We start from the raw sequence: 24,972 nt of genomic DNA on the forward strand, positions 1-24,972 counted from the left end.
TGTCAGTGGTTGAGCAAACAGCAGTGACCATCTTGCAGTAATCAGGAAACTTAGTTGACCCCATTTCTGGGATATTGGACTAGATGTCTGCAACATAAATGTCAAACAGGAGAGGTCTCAGCACTGATCCTGTGGTATCTCACTAGTTACTATTTTACGTTCAGAGAGGGTACTAGAAACTTTCACAACATTGGATCCATCAGATAGCTAATTTTACATCCAGTAGATAGCATAGGGGTTTACATTAAAATTTGTCTCATTTTGTAACAATACCGGCATGGGAATAGCATCAAAAACCTTGGCCGGACTGAGATAAACAGAATGCACAGAGTGTCCACTATCCACAGCCTGTGTAACCTTTTCAAATAAACTTACAAGATTCAAGAGACAGGACTTGGCCTTCGCAAAACCAAACTGATTGAGATCTAAGTCCTTTAAGTTGTCTGTGCCTACATGAATGAGTTCTGCAATGGATATAAGGCTGGTGAGGCTGATGGGCCTGTAACTGCCTGGATCTATAGAGGGAGCATATTTGTATAAGGGAGTTACAGTGGCTGATGTCCTTCCATTCATATGCTGCAGTATTTGTAACATGAGGGAGACCGCCTCCGGCTGACTTGTACGTTCAGCCAGTATACTAAAGTCTAAATGCTACTGTAAGGTACGTGTGATGGTGCACATCACTCAGCGTACATTGGCCATAAAGAGATGTTTGGTATAAAGCAGACATCAGCACATTCCTACCTCAGAACTTTTCTGCTGCCTGTCCGACTGCCAGCTCTGGTCATCGCTTGCCAGAGAACTTGCTTTTGCATTTCAGATAAGTACCACACAGGGTTTTTTCTTTCCTTTTGTCTACTGTGTTGTTTTTTTTCTTATAAGTACATGTCAGCTAGGAAGGGCAAGTGTCAGTGTAGAAGCATAAAGACTCCCACAAGCTCTGCTTATTTTGCTTAGGCCCAGACCAGTTTGTTTGTTTTGTTTGTTTGTTTACATTTGTTGACCGGGAGTGTCCGACTGGATGTAGGTCCATTTTCAGCGGAGGCCCGGGGAGAAAAGCTCCACAGTTAAAATAAACAGACAGTAGTTACATTGGATTACATAGTGATTAACAATTTAACATAGCAATTACTTACAACATATTTACAGATGAAGAACATAGTACATCAGTAGACAACTAGAATCTTTATCTGTGAAGTACATAACAGACATTAACAAATGTTACAATAAGAAGTTCTGCTGTAAAATAAGTACTAGGCTTATGAGCATCTGAGCTTGCTATAATCAAGGTAGTTAGTGGAGTGGAAAGAAAGGTAGTGGTTGGATGGGGTGGGTGATATTAGAGTGGGAGTTGCAAGGGTATAGCCAGCATGTTTTTAGGTGCGCTTTTAGTAAAGTTTTGAAGTGGGTGCATGATGGTACTGAGGTAATTGTGGGTGGAATGGAGTTCCATAATTTGGCTGTGGTGCAAGAGAATAGTGCTTCACCAGCAAAGTTATTGGCTTTAGTGATCTGCAAGTGATTTTTGTTGCTGGATCTTAGTGGTCTGGTGGTGCGATAGGGTTGGAGTAGATTCTGGAGGGATGGGACATTTAGAGGATGGTTTACTAGTTTGTGGGCGAGTGAGAGTTGATACCACTGAAGAAAGTGAGGGAGTTCAAGCCAGCCCAGTTCAGCAAGTGAGAGACAGTGGTGACTACGGTAGGATGCCCCTGTGGCGAATTTGGCGATTTTGTTGTAGCAGGTATCTAGCTTATTTAGATCGCATTGCCTTAGGTTGGTATATATTGGAGAGGCATAAAGTAGGGTGGAGATAAGGTGGGAATTTGCTATTGAAATTGTTGCTGCTTTGGTGAGAAGTTGCTTATTTTTGTTTAACGCTCCTAGTTTTTTTGTGGACTTTTTTTATGGTCATGGATATGTGAATGTCAAATTTTAGTTTATTGTCTATTTCCACTCCTAGCAATTTGGTGTGTTCAGTTGGGTATATAGTGATGTTGTTTTTTGCTGTGATGTTAAAGTGAGAGTTGTTTTGAGTATGTTTGGTGGGTTGGAAGATGAGTAGTTTAGTTTTGTTTGGGTCGAATATTAATTGGGCATCTTATAACCAAGTTGCAACAGAGGAAAAGGCTTCCTGTGTGACTTTTTGCAGTTTGGGTAGGGACTGGGCTGAGCAGATGATGGTTGAGTCATGTGCGTATTGTATGAGTGTGCCATGTTTGGTGGCAGAGGCTAGATTATTGGTGTAAACAGAGAAGAGTAGGGGTCCAAGGATGGATCCTTGGGGAACCCCTATGGAGACAGGTAGTTGGGGAGATATGTCATTCTGCCATACAACGGATTGTTGGCGGTCAGACAGGTAACTCTGAAACCAGTTGGTGACTGAGAGAAGGATAGGTTATTGAGGACAGAGATAAGTTGTTTGTGTGGGACCATGTCAAATGCTTTAGATAGGTCTAGGAAAGTAGCAGAGGAGAGAGAGTCATTGTTTTTATGCTGAAGGATAGTGTTAGTAAAGGAGAGTAAGGCAGTGGTAGTGCTATGGTTTGGCCGGAAACCATGCTGAGTACTGGAAAGGAGGTTGCTAGTAAGGAGGTAGTCTGAGACCTGAGAGTGTATGCATCTCTCTAGTATTTTGGAGAGTGGAGAGAAAATAGCTATGGGGCCGTAATTGGTTAGTTCTGTGGAGGGTCCGCCTTTGTGTAGGGGGATTATATGTGATACTTTCCGCAGTGTGGGAACGTAACTTTCTGACAGAGATCGGTTAATCAAGATGGATACTGGGTAGACCAGAGCATCAGCTGCGATTTGTAGGTATTCACTTTGGAGATTGTCTGCTGCTAATTTGGTGGGTTTAAGTTTAGTAAGAGTTTTTTTATGTTGGAGGTAGGTACAGGAGAAAAAGAAAAGGCAGTGGGGAGATTACTAGTTGAAGGTGTGGGTTGGAGGGGAGGGGGGTTGTGTTGATTAGCTAGTGATAGTATGGTTTGGGTGAAGTGTGTGTTGAATGAGGTAGCAATATTTTCTGAGGAGTGAGGGATGTTAGGAGGAGGGGTACTGACTTTACCTGGGTGGAGGATGGAGTTTATGGAGGACCAGAATTGTTTGGGGCTGTGTTGTGAGGAGTCTAGGGCAGACTGGTAGTATTGGAATTTGTCCTGTTTTATTAGCTTTTTGACTCTATTGCGTAGTTCTAGGAATTTCTGTCTAGTTGAGGGGGTTTTAGTTTTGCACCAGTGCTCCCAGGGTTTATCCCTGTTTTTCATTTCTGACTTAGTGGTTTTCTGTAGCCATGGGGAGGGTTGTGCTTTGGTTCTGGAAAGCCTTATGGGGGCATGGTAATTAAGGATGCTCAGGAAGGTAGTATTAAAAAATTCAACTGCGTCATCAAGACTGAGGTACTTTAGAGAATGCCAGTTACACTCTTTGAGGGATGAGATGAATGTGAGTGGGTTAAAGTTTAGTTTTTTACGTATTTGATGGTAGATGACAGGTTTAGCTTGGTATAGGTATTTTTTGAGTAGGAATGTTGGGGTGTGATCACTGAAGCTATCTGATAAGCAGCCTGTTACATATGACTGGGGCTCTTACTGACTAGTATCCAATCCAGGGTAGTGTGCTTGCTGGAGTTTTTATTTATCCTGGTTGGCGACTGGACTAGTTGGGTGAAGCCATGAAGGTTTACATGATGGGTTGGATGGTTGCCAGAACAGGATTGCCAGTCAATATTGAAATCACCTAAAATGATAGTTTCTTGGGGGAGATGGTGGGTAGACCAGCTGAGGAGGTTTTCTAGTGGAGGGATGTTTTGGCCAGGTGGGAAGTAGCATCCAATTATGTTGATGGTTTTGTTTTGGTTTATTTTGAGGTTGGTATATATTATTTCTTCTTTGCCTATTTGTGGAGCTGATGATTTGAAGATCTGGAGGTTTAGATGCTGTTTAAATATTATAGCTACACCGCCTCCATTCTTGTTTATCCAGTCTACTCTTAGTATGCTGTAACCTGTAGGAAGTATTTGCTCACTGGTAATGTGAGGTTTTAGCTAGGTTTCTGTCAGGATGACTATATCTGGGGAGTACAAGTCTATGGTGGCATGGAGTTCATGGACTTTGTTGGATATACGTCTAATATTTAGGCTTAGTAGAAGGATGTCACTTGGCTTTCTATTGTCTGTAATATGGGAGAAGTTGTGGTTTCTAGTCTGATTATGAGGATTGGGGTTGGAGATGGTAGGGCCAGGGTTGGGGTGGATGTCTCCACTTAGGGCTAGTTTTGATATGTATGAGGTTATTAGTTTTCTCAGTTTTTGAATGTGTTTGTTTATTTGTTTACCAGTATTACATGTCCTGTGATATCTGCAAGGCCTTTGTTCCTAAATCCCTCCATAGCCATAGTATCCTTTAGGTTATATTTAGAGAATCAGTGCCTTAAGTGCTTAGCTCAAGACATGGATCTGACGTCGGGCCCTTCAGAAGAGTCGCAACTCAAGCAGGCCAAGAAGCCTCAGCCTGATCCTACAGCTGCTCCCTCTACTCCGTGAATCCCTTCTGAGGCTGATGAAGGCCTGGAGGCATAGTGCCCTTTGAGCGGTACCTTGGTGGAAGCCATCAATGAATCTGTAGGTATGTCCCAGAGGGATCTGCAGGCATCCAATTTGGGTGCTGGGGGAACCATGGATGGTTATCTCTGAAGGCCCGCGAGGTGTGACACAGATTTTGGTTCATGAAGATGTTCTTACGGATATCATGGAATGACTCCAAATGTCATTCCCTTCTTTCTTTCATCACCTGGCTCCTGAGGCTCCAAGGAAGAAGAAACAAAAAATAAACAAGTTTCCCCGGATCCTCAGGACCATGCCTGAGATCAAACTCCTGATTGGCAGGCCTTTACATAAGGCCTCTTTAATGCCTTCGTAGCTCTATGCCAGACATCAAGTCCCTTTTTTGCGGCACAGGCCCTTTCTCCTTCTACCCCTTTGAAGAGATCTGCAGAGGATGTCTCTTCTGAGGAGTAAGATTCATCAGACGATGAATCTTTTGTCTATTCTACTCAGATTGCTTTTCCTCTGGGTTATGCCTCCCCAGAGGAGGAATCTAATGGTACAGATTCCCCTGGGGAGGATATTTCTTTTAGAAAGACCATTTTGAAGATGAAGGACTTCTTTAAGTGGGATTGCTGCCAGGTTTCTGATATTCAAAAGAGGTACTATGACCTCCTACAGATGGAATCCCCTAATCCCTCATCAGTCCCTCCAGTTCTGCTGACTTCTTGGATGCCTTCACTGCAGCTTCCAAGTGTCCAGATTCCCAACCTCCAGCCTCCAAGTACCCTGACAGATTCTGCAAGGTACCTGAGGATGCCAAGTTCTTTTTTAAGGTACCCTCGGCTGACCCTGTTACTATATCAGTAGCAGCAGATAAAACTTCCAAACTTTTACCCTCCACCTCCCTGCTTCTGATAAGGAAAGCAAGGTTATGGAGAGGCTTGGGAAAAAAGTGTATACTTTTGCAATCTTGGCCTTTAGAACAATGAATTATCAGACTCACATGGCCAAATATTCCCTGGCTGTTATGGCGGATGCAGTGAAACTCCTGTCAGAGCGTCCAGATTCTGCCAACAAGGCCAAGCTTTCCAGCATCCTTAATTAATGCTCCTAGGTTACTAGGCCCACTGTCAAATGCAGCTATGATGCAGTGGAGGCTTCAGCTAGAGCTGCAGCTATGGGGTCTGTCCTGAGAATGTATTCATGGCTTAGATTACAACCCTTACCGGATGATATTAAAGCTAAGCTCATGGATACCCCTCTGGACAACAAGGCCTTATTTGGCACTGAAGCTTCTGAGCTATTTAAAACTCTTCAGGAGAAGGAACTCCAGGATTTAAAACACATATTTGTCTGTCCTGTCCCCCGCTTCCAGAGAAACTATCCAGCCAGAGCCACCTTTGTTAGGAACGCAACTAAATCTCTTCCACCAAAAGGTAAAAGGGATGCTAGAAGACAAGCTCCTTCTAAGTATACTTCCTCCACACTCTCTCAGAAACAGCCTTTTCAGGCCAAACCTGGTAGCCTGTGACTACAAGGCACCAGACCTATCTACCCTCCTTTCTGTTCACCTCTCTCTTTCCCTCCCAGCTTGAAAACGGTTAACCCAGGACTTTTGGCTCCTTTCCATCATCAGCCAAGGTTATGTCATGGTATGGGAAACCCATCCTACCTTCAGGGGAATCCTACAACCCCCTCAGGACCAAATGGTATTCTTTCCACTAGTCCTCTCCTCTCTTCTTTCTCAGGGCACTGTCCAGGAGGTGCCACCCAATCAAAGGGGAAATGGATTTTACTCAAGGATGTTTCTTTTCCCAAGGAAGGATGGCCCTTGGCGGCCCATCCTAGACCTGCCCCATTTAAATACCTTTCTGAAAGTTCCCACCTTTCGCATGCTGACCCTTCCTACTCTTCTCAGTCTGATTCTTCCCCAAGCCTTCATGGTGTCACTAGACGTAAAAGATACCTACCTTCATATACCCATTCACCAGCGGTTCATGAGATTCCTTTGCTTTTCTAGCGCTTCCTCTCATTTTCAGTTCTGTGCTTTGCCCTTTGGTCTATCTATAGCACCAAGGGTATTCACTAAATGTTTAGCCCCTGTTATAGCCCACTGCAGACTGCAGGACATACAGATATTTCAATACCCGGACAATCTACTCATCCAGGCCCCATCACCAGAAATACTCCTGGACAACCTTTCCTACACAATGTCCCTTCTGAGAGAGCTAGGCTTTATAGTCAACCTCCAAAAGTCTTCCCTGACCCCCTCCCAGGATCATGTCTTCCTGGGGTACAGGATCCTAACAAGCAGAATGGTAGCTTACTTACCCCCAGAAAAGATCCTGTCTCTCACCTCTTATTTCCAAGACCTAATACAACTTCAATCCCTGACCACCAGGGAGTTCCTGCACCTTCTTGGGTTCATGGCCTCAGCTATTCCAATGCTTCCCTTTGCCAGGCTACAGATGAGGAAATTTCAGTGGTTCCTGAGAACAGTTTGGAAGCAACATTCTCACCCTCTGAAATTTGTTGCCCCCTCCTACCCTGTTTGACAAAGGTGTTAGAGTGGTGGATTTTACATGTCATCAGAAATCCAGGCCTACCCCTTCAACCGCTTGCACCCACCCAGGATCTGTACACAGATGCGTCAGACACAGGTGGGGTACAACTCTAGGAACCTGGAAGTTCAGAGATTTGTGGTACCCTCCACAGTCAAAAGAACATATCAACATAAAGGAAATGTGAGCTTTGATTTTTGCCGTCAAAATCTTCAAGCCCAGGATTTCACCAGGGGTCCTAAGGTGGTTCACAGACAATACCACAGTCCTCTGGTATATCAATAAGCAGGGAGGGACAAAGTCCTATGACCTCTGCAAACTGGGATTGTACACCTGGGAGACAGCCCAGCAGAGTCAGAATTTACTCCAGGCTGTTTACATTCCCTCAGCTCAGAATGTGAGTGCAGACTCTCCAAGCAGGTCCATGACTCAATCTCATGAGCAGATGTTGAACAGGGAAGTGTTCCTGGACTTTCTCTATCGATGGGGTATCCCTCAGATAGATCTTTTTGTCTCCCCCATGAACAGACGGCTTCCCAAGTATTGTGCCAGGATTCCACATCCTGGGGCATGGAAGATGGATGTTCTATCCTTTCCATGGAAGGGGATGTTTCTGAATGCATTCCCTCTCTTCCAACTCATTCAGAAGGTTCTGCTGAAAATTCAGCTGGAACAACTGAAAATCTTCCTGATGACCCCCATTTGGCCAAGACGGCATTGGTTCCCCTTTCTTCTACACTTAGCTAAGGGCAATCACCACAACTTACCCCTCAGGATGGACTTACTCACACAGGACAAGGGAACTCTAGTACATCCACAGATGTTAACCCTAAACTCGACTCTGTGGGTGATAGGGTTTTGATTCCTTTACAAACCTTTATACTGAGGACTTGCTACAAGTTCTGCAGGAGACCAGAAAACCCACTATCCTATGTCTCCAAATGGAAGAGGTTTTCCTTCTGGTGTCTTAGAAGAAAATTGCGACCACTGTCTGTAGAGGTGCCAGTGGTTTTGTCTTGCCTGTGTGAATTAATGAAGAGCGGCTTGTCATATTCCTCTGTTAAGGCACATCTGTCTGGCATTTCAGCATGCTTACCTATGGCTCCTCCCTTGGCTTCCAGGTTGAAAGTCAAGCACAAGCTGTTCCTAAAAGGCGTCCTTCACATTAGACCACCAAGGAAACCAGTGCTTCCTCCTTGGGATCTCAATTTTGTCCTTGAAAAACTTACCCTAGCCCCCTTCGAACCAGCAATGTCATCCTCCCTGCAACACTGCACATAGAAAATGGTTCTCCTAGTGGCTATTACCTCTGCCAGCAGGGTTTCTGAGCTGCAAGCCCTTGTGGCCGCTTCTCCCTTCACTGTCTTTCATAGGGACAGGGTTTCTATTCGGACTATCCCATCCTTCATGCCCAAGGTGGTAAATGAGTTATCCCTGAATCAGGATATCAATCTCCCTACCTTCTTCCCTTTTCCAAACTCTTCCAATGAGAGGATTCTCCACACCTTGGACGTTCACAGACAACTCAGATACTCTTTGTGCAAAACTAAGCCCATCCGCAATCTGACAGATTGTCTGTCTCCTATCATCCAAGGGCCGTGGGCGAACCTGTTTCCAAGCAAACTATTTCTTCTTGGATCTCTAAAACCATTTCTTTCTGCTACTAAGTCAGTGGAAAGGATCCATCCTTCCCTGTAAGGGCACACTCTACTAGGGCTATGTCTTCTTTTGGAGCATTCTTTAAAGGATTGGATACAGCTTCCATCCTAGAGGCAGCGTCCTGGTCCTCTGTTCATACCTTCACCAAGCACTACAAATTGGATATTATTTCCAAGTCCAGAGTGGTGTTTGCCAGAGCTATTCTCCATGGTTTTGTGGAAAATGTTTCTGCTATTCCTCCCAGTTCATTCTCTGCATGAGCTTTGGCATTCTCCTTCATGTTATGAATACTGCAGCATATGTATTGAAGGACATAGAATAGTTGTGTAAAATCTTACCGTAACCATAGATGTCCTTCTCTTCTTTATGCTGCAGTATTGCCCCCCCCCCCCCGCCTCCCCTGATGCTTCCCTGATCCCTGATTACCTGTTGCTCACTTTTATCTGGCTGGTGCTTTGCGGCTGATGTACACTGAGTGATGTGCATCATTGCACATACCTTGCAGTAGCATTTACACTTTCGTATACTAGCTGGACGTATGAGTCAGCCTGAGGCGGACTCTCTCATGTAATGAATACTGCAGCATATAGAAGAGAAGTATCCTACAGTTACGGTAAGATTTTACACAACTGTTCTTTCTCCAGGCATTAGTTACAAGGCTGATATGCTGAACTACAAGTAGAGGCTCAGATAGTACATACATGGCACTGATGAGAATGTAGTCTTGTAGGTTGTCTGATTTCCTAGAAGTATTAGTAATTTTCAGGGATACTGTTGGACATTATTCCATTATTTCAGTGTGTTACTGCTTTTTGAATTGTTAGCTATTCAAGCAGTTCCAGATGTTACTGTGCACCTTTATATATACTTTTTACTGTTGTAATGCCATTGCTTCTTATGTAGTCTTTGTCGTACCTTGCATTTGCATTGGTATTTTTCATAGGATCATAGAAAGTTACTAGGCTATTGGCCCTGAGGCCCTTATAAGCCTAGCCAAGAGTATAGCCCATGTTTAGCCAAGCCAGCACACAATGGTCCAGTCCAGCAAGGACACAGGTGGAATCCCAGGGGTGTATTTTCTGTTTCCTATCCAGTTATCTGGGTTGCGCTTAAAAAGGGATAATGAGGTACTGATGTGGAGAGGGAGTCAATTCCACAGATGGGGGAGTCTCTGGGACACAAATTTGTCCCACCAAGTCCTATTGATGTCACAGACCAAGTTTAGGTCACGCATGCGGGTTACTCGAATGGAACTTGACTTGCAGATGTGCAGCAGCCCCATTGAGGCAGAGTCTGAGATTGCTTTATATGCCAGACAGAGGTCACCTCTGAGGAGTCTGTATGAAACTGAGTAGCGGGACAGAGCTTTTAGCCTGTTAGTGTAGGATAAATGTTTGAGGCCCTGGATTCTTCCGGTGAGGAACCTCTGTGGTCTCTCCAGCTGCTGCATGTGCTTTGCAAGATACATGCTGAAAGGAATGTTGTACTTAATAATGGGGCTTATAACTGAAGAATACAGGGATATTATGACCTCCTTGTCCCTGGATGAGATACTCTTACTTACAAGGTGAGCCTTGTAGAAAGATTTTTGTACACCAGAAGCAACATGGTGGTCAAAAGTCAGGTTGCTATCAACCTGGATACCCAAATCCTTCACCACTAATTGCATGCTTAGGATGTTGTTATTAATGTGATAATTTATGGGGACATCACTCTCCTCAAAGGGGATGATGATACATTTTTTGGTATTCAGCTTAAGGCCATGTTTCTGGCACCATTCAGTTGTTTGGGTGAGACCCTCTTGGAGGATGTCCTCATTACTAGGGGAATTGACAACAGCGCCCAGCTTACTATCATCTGCAGATCTGCTCAGGCATAGCTCATTGGTTTTGGCCTGCATGTCAGAGGCCCCAAGACCGATCCCTGGGGTACACCCCTTGTTACGGGTCTACTACTTGAGGTGGCTTCCCCTTTTTTGATTAGGTGGGTTCTATCAGTGAGCCAGTTTGCTACCCATCTGGTAACATAAGAATTAATGCCTAATTGAGAGAGTTTATCTATTTTGCCTGAATGGGGAATGCTGTCAAAAGCTTTGCCCAGGTCAGGGTAGGCGGTGTGCACCGTTTTCCCCTTATCCATGGCTTTAGTGACTTTCTCAAAGAAGTTGAACAAATTTGACAGACATGACCTCTTCTTGACAAAACCAAATTGCATGGGATTGAGTGTTTGGAGGTTGTCAATGTCCTTGTTAATGAGGTCCATGATAATCTGTACCATAGCCTTGCAGATCAGGCTAGTTAGGCTGATGGGTCAATAATTTCCAGGACTGGTATACGCTCCACCTTTGTGCAAAGGGATGACAGTGGCTGGGATGAAGCTGGTACTCAGACTTTGGTTGAATAGGGATCCTAATGGTGCTGCAAGTTCCTGCCTGAGTTCATGTAGGACGCAGCCTGGGATGTTATTGGGTCCCATGGAGGCTGTATTTTTTGCCTTTGAGAGGGCAGTGATGACCTGTTCCTTAGAGATAAGGGCAGGGGGCAGGTACTGGGGATGTCCTGATTTACTGATGGGGGGGGGGGGTCAGTGGTGTGAAGTTTTTGCTGACTCTGTCTGCCAGCAAGTTGGCTATATCTATGGCATTTGTGTATGTGGTGTCCTTAACCATCAGTTCTGAGCAGACCTGGGTGCTACCTTTGAGACTGCAAACGTATGTGAAGAAGGCCTTATGATCGTCTCTAGTAGATGTGGCCAATTTGGACTCAAAGTTTACTTTGGAGGATTTCACTAGTGCTCTTATTTGCTTATTCAGGCTAAAGAGAGATTACTTCCAATTGGGCACCAGCTCCTATTTTGGTCTTGAACAGCATTTTTTTCTTTTTGTTTTAGAGTTTATTTATTGCAGATGTCCACCAGACAGGTTTACTCTTCCTTGCAGACTATGATTTCATCCTGTCAGGTATTCCTAATTCCGTGCATCTATATAAATGTTTGTATAGTACTTTGGTGTAGATTTGGACATTGTTGCCAGTTTCTACAGAGGGAGAGGGGGCTGTAAAGCTGTTTATACCACCCCTCAGGAGGTTGTAATCAGTTTTGGAGAATTTTTTTTTTTGTTTGACCCTAGTTAAAGGGTGGTCGGGGGAGATGGTAACTTTGAAAGTGACCGCTTTATGGTCTGAACTTAACCAGAGAGGATGATACTGTAGGGAAGCTGCAGTGGCTACTCATGCTGGTTAATACCAAGACCAAGATATTATCACCTCTTGTGGGGTATCAACTACCTGTTCCAAGTCATTTGGATTGACAAAATAGAGGAATCTCTGGGCATTTCTGTTCTGCCATGAGTAGTTCTTCCAATCTATGTTTGGATAGTTAAAGTTGCCCAGGATCAAGGTAAAGGGTTGAATCTTGATATATTCTAAGAGGTCCAGATAGGCAGAGTGAGCATCTTGAGTCAAATTTGGGGGCCTGTATCTAGCTATTATTTGAATAGAGGTCTTGTCAATGGTTAACTGCACCTGAAGTGTCTCATATACATCATAATGACTGACCAGCCTGGAGGTGTTCATGTCTTAAATATATATTGAAACTCCACCTCCTTTGGCTTTGCTACCCATAGTTTGGGGGTCTGAGTGTATGATAGCATGAGTAACTAGGTAAGGCTGGGGTGCTGTCTGCAGCTTTGAACCAGGTTTTTGTGACTGCGCAAATGTCAGCATCTTCCAGGGTTAAGAATGTTTGCAATGAGTGCAGTTTTTTTTTTGTTTGATATTTTATGCAGATTTAAACTTGATTGTCTAATAATTGTGATTCTTCTGAATCGATGAGTACTCATTTTAAGTTTAGTACTTGAAAGATATGTTAGTTTACTACCTCAGTGTATCAAGAACCTGTCTCACAAAAGACCTTCTTGGTGGCAAGTTTTCAAGTGGTAGAATGTGCATGCTTCTTTGTCTGTTAGAACATTGCTGTACCATGAGGAGGATGTGGTCTTATATGCTGGCAAATTTAGTTATTTATAATAGTAGAATACCGCAGTCATATTATTGCATTACAGCATCACTGCATATTTACAATTAAAACCACAAAGTACTGGTGTGCATTCAGCACAATGTCCTCAGACTTAAAAAGTCATTTATTCTCCTCCCTACCTACCAGATTTCTTTTCCCCATGTAAATAACTGCCTCATTAATCTAGTGATTCATCTCTTGACATGTAACTTCTTGAATTCTCAAATAAAGAACCTGCATTCTTTATTGGCTCCTTCACCAATGAATAATCTTCTTTGAAGAGGTAACAACAGCATTTTGTGGAAGGCTGAATTGTATACTGCGTATCTTCATCTTGAAAAGGTTTCATGACTATTCCACAAAAGAAGTAGATGGCAAATTAATGCCATTAATTTACAACCATGCACAATTCAGTGGATAAAACACAACATCCGGTGCTGTCTCTCCTGCCTGTTTCTCAACAGATTGGTAACCGGATCTGACTAGGATCCAACTTCTGCCACTCGCAGACTTTGTATGTATCCAAGGTTCAGGTGCCTCCCTTTACCCAAAATGTCATTGTGTTATCAGAATACCTCAAATCTTCTTTGCCACGACTGTTTGGATCAATGCTTGGGTAACAGCTAAATTGCTTTTTTGACATTTTTCTCTTCCCATGGAAACTAAGTGAATTATTTGAGTCTCTTTTTGCATTTTTCTTCATCTTTCTGTTGTTATATAAGAAAAAAAAAGTTTTTCCCTCTTCAGCTTTTTGGAACCTGTTTGAACTCTACTGCATGCTAGGTTCCTTCAGACTGTACCTTGCAAAAATCTAGATGTGTTAGTTCTTGTGTTTATAGTTGTTGGTGAAGTATCATGTTATGACAGAAAAAAACAAGAAGTTATGTACTCACCATAAAGTTCTATGTATGTAGTCCATCTTGCCTCACATTCTTATTCACGGGTTTGGAGCCGAATATCGGCTCCGACTCGGCCAACTTTTTATTTACTAGCTAGAAGTCTCCCATTGGCTGGGCTAAGCAGGTATCCCATGCTGCACTGCTCCATATCCCCAGATCTAGTTTGCTGCAAAACCAACAATCACACCTCATGTGTAACAACAACCCAATAAGGTAGAACACTAACAAGGAAAATAAGAAAACACAAACTACCATTGAAGGGTACTCTAGAACCAGTTACAACCTCCAAATCCTCCAGGAAGGGGGCAGGTGGGAGGGTACGTAAGAATGTGAGGCAAGATGGACTACATACATCGAACGTTATGGTGAGTACATAACTTGATGTTATGTAGTCCAATCTCGCCTACATTCTTACTCACGAGACAGCGTCCCCAGCACCTCTATCCCGGGAGGCTCAAAGGAAGATACTCCTGAGGACTGTGGAACCAAAGGAAGCTCGACCCCTAGAAGCTACGTCCAGTTTGTAATGAGTAATAAAGGTGTGAGGAGAAGCCCACGTGGCTGCAGCACAAATATCATCCAAAGATAGTCTGGCATGGTATGCCATAGACGCAGAAACAGCCCTAGTAGAGTGAGCCTTGACGGGGAATGGTAGATTCTTTCCCGCTGAAGAATAAATAAAGGAAATACAATTTGAAATCCATCTGGAAATGGTAACCTTGTAAATAGGGGAACCCGCTCTATTTTCTGAAAAGGAAACAAACAATTGGTCAGATTTTCATAGGTGTTTGGTCCTGTGTAGGTAGAATGGTAGTTGTCTGTGCACATCCAGTTGATGGAACCTAAACTCTGCCTTGTTCGAGAATTGAGGGAAGAACACTGGCAGCTCAATAGACTGATTGAGATTAACAGAAGATGTTACTTTGGGGAGAAAGAACGGATTGGGTCTGAGAGAAACTCTGTCCTTATGAAAAATTAAATACGGGGGTTTGATGGAGAGAGCTTGAATCTCTGACACCCGTCTGGCTGATGTGATGGCTATTAGGAAAGCTGTCTTCCATGACAAAAACTTTAACTCACAGGTGTCAGCCGGCTCGAAAGGTGGGGAAGTAAGGGCTTGCAAAACAAAGTTTAGATCCCAGGGCATGATAGGTTCAGACACAGGAGGCCGGAGTAATAAGGTGCCCTTTAGAAAGGCCTTACAGAGTTTATGGGAAGGCTCATAGGAGGTATGACATTTTGAAATAGCCGCCAGCTGGACTTTTATGGTAGCGGGCGCAGAGCCCTGCTGAAAGAGCATGGACAAGAAATCCAATACAGCAGCAATTGGGGCTGTGAAAGGGTCAATTCCTTGGGCCTGAGCCCAAATGGAGAATCTCTTCCATTTGCCGGAGTAAATCTTCCTAGTCGAGGACTTATGAGAAGAGGATAAAATGTGCACCACTTCAGGTGAAAAACGATGAAGTCTGACTAACTTTGGAAGTGGAGTAGCCAGGCTGTAAACCTGAGGGTCCGCAGGGAGGGATGGAACTGTCCCGACATGTATGTCAGTAGGTCTGGAACTGGGTCCAGAATCCAAGGAGTGTCCACATCGAATGGATGGAGAAAGGAGAACCAAACTTGGCGAGGCCAGTGTGGGGCAATTAGAATCATCTTGCTTCCCAAGGAAATGGCTTTCTAAATCACTCTTGGTAACAGAGGAAACGGAGGGAAAGCATAAAGCAGACCGGAGGGACAATTGTGGACTAGAGCGTCCCTGGGTGACTCCCCCTGCGAGGGGATCAGGGTGAAGTAGTTGCTGCATTTGGCATTGAGGGGATTGGCAAAAAGATCGCAGCAAGGGTGACCCCACCTGCTGAAAATCTGTTCCGCAACCAGAAGGTTCAGGGACCACTCGTAAGGCATCAGAATAGCTCTGCTCAGCCTATCTGCTATCACATTGGCCTTCCCCAGAATGTGCGTTGCCACTAGGAACCGTTGGGAAGACACTGCCCACTGCCACACTCGCATTGCCTCTCTGCACAGGGGGGTGAGATCTGGTTCCTCCTTGTTTGTTTAGATACCACACAACGGATATGTTGTCTGAGTGTATTGCAATCATCCCCAGAGGAAGAGAGCTCTGAAGTGCCCACAACGCCAGTAACATCGCTCTCATCTCTAAGACGTTGATGTGCAGATGTACCTCGTGATCTTGCCAAGTGCCTTGGACCATCCTGAAAACATAATGCCCCACCCACCCCATCTGGGAGGCCTCCGTCGTCACCATGGCGACAGGTGATGGAGGGACAAACGGTTTCCCCTTGTTCAGATTGGTGGAGCACAGCCACCAACTGAGATCCTGTTTGCATCGGTCCATGAGTAGGATCTGGTGGGAAAGGGGGAGTTTTTGGAGAGACCATTGGGCAAAGAGAAGCCAATGAAGAAGCCTCATGTGTAATCTCGCTAGCGGCACTAGCATAATGGTAGCTGCCATGATGCCCAGAAGCTGAAGAACCCATCTCACCTGTACTTTCCTGAGGGGTAATAAAGCGTAAACCTGATTTTGTAATACTCCGATCCTTTCGTGCGGCAAAAAGGCCCACATTTGAACGGTGTCTAGCTCTGCGCCTGTAAACGTGACATGCTGTGAGGGCAGCAAGTCAGATTTTTCCCAGTTCAATGTTATTCCTAGTTGTTGACAGAGGATAATGGTAGCGTCCCTGGCTTGGATGAGTAGATGCCTGGTAGGGGAGGTGAGGAGCCAGTCGTCCACGTACGGAAACACTTGGAATCCTTGACATCTCAGGTGAGCTGTCACCACCGCCAAACACTTGGTGAACACCCTGGGGGCTGTGGTGAGACCAAAGGGCAGGGCACAAAACGAAAATGACTGGCTCCCAGCCGGAAGCATAGGTGACTCCTGGATGCCCTGTCCGTTTTGATATGGTAGTAAGCATCCTTGAGGTCGATGGAGTACATCCATACTTCTTTTTCCAGCAACGGAAAAATGGACTGAAGGGTGACCATTCGGAACTTGGACTTCAGAATGTAGTGGTTTAATCTGCTGAGATCTAGAATGGGTCTCAGGTCCCCTGTTCTTTTCGGCACAAAAAAGAGTCTCGAGTAAGTCCCTAATCCGATTTGGTCTGAGGGGACAGGTTGGATGACTCCCTTCTTTAGCAGCTTTGAAACCTCTAATGCTGTGTGATTCCCTTTGACTGGGTGGAATGTCTGGGATTCTTCTGACTGGAGGGGGGGTCTGACGAAAAGGGGATGGCGTAACCTCCGGAAACTATTTGTAATACCCATTGATCCTGGGTGATGCTTTCCCAGGCTTCCGGGTACAACGATATGCAGCCCCCGACTGCCTCCGGAATAGCACAGTCGGGCAACACATCAGGAACGATGGTAGGAAGAACCGCAAAAGGAATCACGGTCTCCCGAGTTGCAGGGGCCTCCTCTGCCTCTAGGGCGGCGTCTTCCAGAATAACCTCCCCCTCCTCTGCCTCTGGAGGGGGACTCACCTTGTGCAGCCAGGAAAAACTTATCGATTTCTTGAACCACATCTTCCCTTCCCTCTGAGCCTTGGGGTAAGGTCTCGAGGGAAGGGAAAAACGGATCCCTATGGCAGACAGGGTCTTTCCCTCTTGCTCGCACCTGGTGAGGGTGTCTTTCACTTTGGTTCCAAAGAGCAAGGACCCATCAAAGGGAGCATCAGTGAAGGAAGACTTGAAGGCCTCTGTGAAATGACACAGGCGTATACAGACTTGCCTTCTGAGAGCTACCTCTGAACTGGCTGCCCTACTCGCCCCCTCGGCTGCATAAGATATGAGCCTCATGGACGAGTTGACAACAGAATTGAGGGTAGACACCTGGGCGTTAACCGTGTGCGCTATCGCCTCAAGTACGTTACCCGCTAGAGTATCTCCTGACTCCTTGAGGAGATCTCTCTGGAGCCGAGTAAAGTGACAGAGATAGTTCAGTGACCGTAGGCTGAAGGTCGTTGACGAGAGGGTATGCTTCCCGTACTGGTCCATGCTCCTAGACTCCTTGTTAGGAGGATGGACGGAGGAAGAAGACTTGGCTACTTCCTGCTGTGTGGCCGCCACCACTGCCATGGCATCTACAGAAACCCCTTTGGACAGAAACTCTTTCCCTGGGGGGAGCAGAAGGAAACTTATTGGGCCTTCAGGGTACAGGTTCCACCGAATCAGGATTCTCCCACACCCTTCGACAAATTAAATCCAAGAGCTCGTCGAAGGGTGGAGACACCCAGGAGGTGGAGGGTTGAGCACCAAAGGCCTTGAGGGATACCAACTCCTCCTCAGAGGGCGTTTTGGATGGCCAGTCGCCTCTCTGTCTCAATATCTCCAGGATGTCGGAGAAAAAGATGTCATCAGAGGACGACTTGGGGGACACCTTGGACTCCTCGAGGTCGGTGTCAGAAGTGAGAGACTCGTCCTGGGAGTCTATGTGCTTCCTCTTGCACGACTTCTTTCTAGGGGGCTCCTCAGGCACAGACTCTGAGGGGCCCTTAGAAAGTTGGGGACCGCTCATGGGGGTATCCCCAGACCTTTGGGCTCTGCCATCTATGGATAGGGGGACGTCAGAGGCTCTAGCCAGGGTGGAAGGGGACGGAATGACCGATCCGGGTGATGTAACTGACGATCTGGCCAGTGCATTCCGCATGGCCTCAAAGGCGAGTCCCCCCGAATCCGAGGACCGACCAGCCTCCGAGGCCATGACCGGGGTCGGGGTCCCCCGAGCCAATGTGCTGAGTGGGAGGCTCGGAACCGACAGGTGTCCCGAAGTATTCCCCAAGGGCCTGACTGAGGAAATCCGAGTGCCGAACCCTGTAGACGGAGCCGACTGGGTCGGGGCCGACGTCGGCCCTGATAAACCCTTGAGGGGTATCGGAGCCGGCACAAGAACATGACTCTGAGCGGAGCACTCTGGCTCCAAAGACAAGGAAGTGCTCTGAGGAGGAACCATCGACATGAGCATCGGGACAGGCTCCGGAGCCGACTGGGTCGGAGCCAAGAATAATTTTCCAACACCGGCGACTGCAGGAGCCTCTGTACCACCCTATCGACATCCAAATCAGAAAGCCTGGAGGATTTGGAGGACAGGGAGGGAGATTGGGATCTCCTCTCGGGAGAGCCATGCCTAACACTGGGCGAACGGCTCCGAATGGGTTCCAATAAAATAGGAGCCAACGCCAATTCCAGTACTACAGATACCTCCTGCGACCCTGAGGACAGAGGTGCCGAGGAGGTAGAGTCCAGTTTAGAGATTTTCTTCGGAGGCTCCGAAGATACAGACGGAGCCGGAGATCTTTTCTTCGCCTTCGAAGCTTTAGACTTGGACTGAGAACTAGAAGTCGAGTCTGAAGACTCTTCAAACGAAGGTTTTAGAAGTCCCTTCAATATTAGTTTATTTTTTCTCTCCTGGAGCACCCTCGGACTGAAGGCATGACAGAAGCTGCAAGACTCTTGCAGATGAATTGCTCCTAGGCAATAAACACATACGGGGTGTCCATCTGTAATGGACATCTTGTAACTACACTTTGAACATTTTTTAAAACCGGAAGGTTTATGTTCCTTCTGATCCTTAGACATCTTGTACAAGAATACCACAGAACGCTACTTAACCTGAAGAAAGCAGCAAAGGCGGGAAAAACTACTAATCACAGTACACACAAGGGAACCAAGAACCTTTAAGTAAAACGGTTCTTACAATTCACAAAACACTAACCACAAGTGAAAACACTAAGAACAGGCTTAGACCAATAGCCAAGAACAAACCCAAGGGAACGAAACTCTACACAGGAAGAGGACTAGGTACTCTAAGTCAAACGGGCCTAGCCCACCGGAACAGTCAGGGATACCAACTACACAAATATAAACACACTGCAAACACGCAACAAGAAGAAATAGCTATTAAAATAGCTTTTGTGGTTAAACAACTAGTAATTTCTCAAGAGAAATTGAAAAAGAAGGTACTTAGCCACAGCCAAGCAAGACCACGTCCTAGCTCCACGAGTGGCAGATGAGATCTGGGGATATGGAGCAGTGCAGCATGGAATACCTGCTTAGACCAGCCAATGGGAGACTTCGAGCTAGTAAATAAAAAGTTGGCTGAGTCGGGCCGATATTTGGCTCTGAACCCGTGAGTAAGAATGTAGGCGAGATTGGACTACATAACATCTTTGGTTTTAAAAAGTGTGTGGGTCACAAAATTCAGAACATGGATGCTCATGCTAAATGCATGTATTGTTTAGGGCCCTCTCATTTAGATAACGAGTGCTCAGTTTGGTACTAGGTCTTTGACTGGCTGTCAAAGAAGAAATAAACTGGTACTTAAGGGACTTCTCCCTGCACAGTAGGAGAAGTGCCCTTTCCACACTCTTTTTCAACTGCCTCCAGGAAAGTTATTGAGAAGACTTGGGTAGAAAAGAGTTCTGAGAAGTGTAGGGACAAAGATAAGGAGAGGCACAGGGAGCCAAATAAATGTTCTCTGGATTGATCAACTTCCTGAAGCCTGGCTCCTAAATTGCAGAAACCTTCGAACCGTGTTCCAGCTAAGGAGCCTGTCACAATTGGATCTCATACTCCTCCACAATCAGTGCAGTAGTTCTCACCAGAACTGGTATCTTGTAGGCTGTGATCACATTCACTTCAACAAAGATCCTTTCATAGGATGTCCAGACAGCTTTCCATGGCTTCATCCCTGCGATCTGTGTGGACCTGTAGAAGCCAACCTGAAGCAGACATTGATAGCATGGGGAGATGTCTAGACAAACTAATGGTGTGGCTATGGGGGCCGCTTGTGCCCCCATATATGCCAATATGGTGTTACTTGATTGGGAGGAAACAAACATTTTCAACAGCATGTATTATGACAATATAGTATATTATTCCCGTTACCTTGATGACATCTACATTTTATGGAACGGGGATAATTGTACTTTTACCAACTTTGTTAAACATCTTAATGATAGCAGCAGTTATTTGAAATTTACCTCGGAATGTAGCAATACTGGAGTGGCTTACTTAGATACATTAATAACATACAATGGGACTAAATTCAAATCAAGGATACACAGGAAGGCTACTTTCACCAACTCCTATTTAGAATATAGTAGTAATCACCCAAAACAACTTAAATATAATATTTACAAAGGACAACTTGTACGTGCACTTAGAATGACTTCTGAATATTTGGACATGATTGATGAGGTCAAATTCATTACTAGTTTGTTTCGGGAAAGAGGGTATGAAGAGAAAATGATGCAGGATATTAGCAAATATGTTATAGGAGAGTGGGGAAACAAATACATTCCATTACTTGGGCTTAATAGTACTGTCACAATGGATTTAACTACTAATGAGCAGAATATGACAGATACAAAGCCTATTAAGAAATTTAACAGAGCTTGTATTATTGAATATGGTCCGCATTCCCATGCAGTGAAACATATAATGGATAAGAATTGGGATTTATATTTTACTGACCATGATATTATCAATATTCTTGGAAACAAACCCAGTTATGTATTTAAAATGGGTAGAAACTTGAAATGTCTTTTAGAAAGTGGATCTAAGACGAAACAAGGTATTGATTCTTACACTAAGAAGTGTGGTGCATGTCACCAATGTAGGGATATCCTGGAAGAGAGAAATATTATTTTAGACAATATTAACAAGACTACTGTTAGATTCAAGAATGGAAACTGTAGAACTAGTATGCTTATTTATTTAGCAAAATGTATGTGCTGTCCTGCGTATTACATTGGGAGAACACAAAGACAGTTTAAAAAAAGAATTTATGCCCATGGATACAGCATTAAAACAAAAGACACTAAGAATGCCTTGTATAGGCACATTAATAAAAAAGGTGCAGAACATCATTTTAAGTTTGCTATTCTAGATATCATTAAAGTGGACCCTAGGGGTGGTAACATAAAGAATTTGTTGGCTTATAAAGAATACTGGTGGCAGTTGTATACTGATGCTATGACCCCACCAGGTATTAATGACTATATATCAGTTAAACCAGTCTTAATGTTGAATAGCTGATTATGTCAACATATTTATGTTGTTATTTTAACATCTACATTAGACATTCATTTTAATCATGTAATTCATATTTTAATAGGTTTGTATAACCTGTGCCTCTGTATATTTAGTCAATATGCAGCTATAGCTTTAAGAGATGTGATTTTTGGCGCCATTTTAAACAATTAAAATGTTGCATCTGAATTTAATTTTTGTTCTGATGAAGCTCGTGTATTACGAGTGAAAGCGCTCAACTCTATTGTTGTTTTAAATTAAAGATTTTATGTGGATTACTACGTTGCTGTAGCTGACTTCCTTTGCTGTTCTGCTGGCGTGTGGTTTACTAGCGTTTTGCCTGTTGTGCTGGATTTTTACAAGTGAAAACACTAAGAACAGGCTTAGACCAATAACCAAGAACAAACCCAAGGGAACGAAACTCTACACAGGAAGGAGGACTAGGTACTCTAAGTCAAACGGGCCTAGCCCACCGGAACAGTCAGGGATACCAACTACACAAATATAAACACACTGCAAACACGCAACAAGAAGAAATAGCTATTAAAATAGCTTTTGTGGTTAAACAACTAGTAATTTCTCAAGAGAAATTGAAAAAGAAGGTACTTAGCCACAGCCAAGCGAGACCACGTCCTAGCTCCACGAGTGGCAGTCCTAGCTCCACGAGTGGCAAATGAGATCTGGGGATATGGAGCAGTGCAGCATGGGATACCTGCTTAGCCCAGCCAATGGGAGACTTCGAGCTAGTAAATAAAAAGTTGGCTGAGTCGGGGCCGATATTTGGCTCTGAACCCGTGAGTAAGAATATAGGTGAGATTGGACTACATAACATCTTTGGTTTTAAAAAGTGTGTGGGTCACAAAATTCAGAACATGGATGCTCATGCTAAATGCATGTATTGTTTAGGGCCCTCTCATTTAGATAACGAGTGCTCAGTTTGGTACTAGGTCTTTGACTGGCTGTCAAAGAAGAAGTAAACTGGTACTTAAGGGAGTTCTCCCTGCACAGTAGGAGAAGTGCTCCTTCCACACTCTTTTTCAACTGCCTCCGGGAAAGTTATTGAGAAGACTTGGGTAGAAAAGAGTTCTGAGAAGTGTAGGGACAAAGATAAGGAGAAGCACAGGGAGCCAAATAAATGTTCTCTGGATTGATCAACTTCCTGAAGCCTGGCTCCTAAATTGCAGAAACCTTCGGACCGTGTTCCAGCTAAGGAGCCTGTCACAATTGGATCTCATACTCCTCCACAATCAGTGCAGTAGTTCTCACCAGAACTGGTATCTTGTAGGCTGTGATCACATTCACTTCAACAAAGATCCTTTCATAGGATGTCCAGACAGCTTTCCATGGCTTCATCCCTGAGATCCGTGTGGACCTGTAGAAGCCAACCTGAAGCAGACATTGATAGCATGATGAGGAAGTTCCTCAGGAGCCATATCCAGCTGGGGCTTCTCCCAGCTTCAGCCCTTTTTCGAGTCTTGGGCCTTTGTCCATCCTCTCATCAGATTGTAGCTCCTTCCCTGATCTGATCCACAAATTTAGGCCACTTGAATCTGAGTGTTTTTGGAGGGTTTCTGTGTCAGATCTGAAGGTTGGCCCTCATCAACTCTGACCGTGTCTCTGATCAAGTCAACTCCAAGTGCCTTGGACCTCAGTGGATCTCAGAGGTGAGGTGTCAGCACTGGTGTCGTGGGGTCAGGTTCGACTCCAAAGTTTTAGGAACCATCCCTTCTTAGTGCATCGGAGCTGGGTAGCTCACACAAACGTCGGCCTCAGAGCCAGGTCAGACAGGTCATTGAAGTCAGCCCATGTTGGAGTCTTAGGATCCTACCGGGTTGACCTGGGGGCTGGTTTAGATTCTGTTTTTGAGGCCTGTGAGAGAGAGTGATCTCTCCATCTAGAGACCAGACTTCCCTTCCCTGCTGAGATCCAACCTTGCCCAGTGGAGCTCTTTTCTGTCACATCAGGACAGCCAGCCCCTCACATTCTTGATACAGTCCAGATAGTGGAATTCCTATTAGCTCTGAAATCCTCCATAGACCATTCCAATGGAGAGGGTTACCGGAAGCATTCATGCAAGAGGAGTCACATAGATTCACTGCAGGAGTTTTTGACAGAGGATACTGATTTTGATGATGGGGAGGGGTCCACCAGATCCCTCCTTAAGGATGCCTCCTTTGGTGAAATTTTAGAACTTCTCTGCAAAAAGGTGGGTGGTCAACTGACGTCCCCTACCAGGAGAAACCAGTATTCATTAAGGCCTTTTGGTCTGGCCCCATGGACAGATTGGTTGACCTGGTCTCAAAGTGGGCAAGAAAGGAACTGGATGTAGTTGAACCTAACCCCTGGAAGCTGGACAAAATATTAGTGTCTCCTAAAGATCATTCCTTTTGGAGAAAGGGTCCCTCAGTGAATTCATTGGTGGTGGTGGTGGTGGTGGCAGCATTCACCAAGAAGGAACTGGCTGAGGAGAGCTCCAGTGTCCATCCCCCAACAGGAAGTTCATGGCGTTGGACAGATTTGGTAAGTAGGTATATGCTTCATGGACCTTTGCTGTCAGAGTGCTGAATTTTCTGGCTTACATAACATGTTTTCAGTGGGGTTTGACTAAGCCTCTTTCCAAATCCATCACTGGGTCATTATCTCTAGAGGAGAAGAAGGCTGTTGACGTGTAATTGTCCACCCTTGAGTCTTTGTCAAACATGTCGATGCACCTTATATAAACATAGCCAATGGAACATTAACAGCAGTAGACACCATTATAGATATCAGAAGGCATGCCTGGATGTGTCTCTACAACTTTGTGGAACACTTTAAACAAGTCCTTTATCAGTGCTTCCTAGGATGGATCCACTGTTTTTGGACCTAAAGTGAAAGCGGAGCTGTACAAACGTAAGCAGGAGGCAAACCCTTGTCTGCCTTAGGAATACAGTTTTCTATACCCCAGAGGACCTTCACAGCAAACTTGAAGGGAGGGAAGAATCTATGGTTCTGCAAATACCAGGGTTTTTCACTGGATGCTTCTGGGGATAGATCCTCCTCAAAGCAGTGGGGGGTACAGTCATAGTGGATGTTACTTCTGTGCCAGAGATGGACTGTAGAATCAAGACTTTTGGCGTCCTTTCTTGATGAGCCTTTTCAATGCTCCTGAATCATTGCCCGACTGCCTCACTCTGGAGGCAGTTGGGGGATGCTTATCCTTTCATCACATGTCCTGGGCATCTACCACCCAAGATGTTTGGTTG

General features: G+C 44.9%; 1 protein-coding gene across 1 annotated transcript in view; it reads left to right on the plus strand.

The window, feature by feature from the left end:
* The window catches only part of LOC122817266 (MYCBP associated protein), a 2,683,797-nt gene that overhangs the window by 195,620 nt on the left and 2,463,205 nt on the right, over positions 1–24,972 (plus strand). The window lies entirely within an intron of this gene.

This window comes from Protopterus annectens, chromosome 12.part0 (assembly GCF_019279795.1).
Source record: "Protopterus annectens isolate FY-2018-M chromosome 12.part0, PAN1.0, whole genome shotgun sequence".
NCBI lineage: Eukaryota > Metazoa > Chordata > Ceratodontiformes > Protopteridae > Protopterus > Protopterus annectens.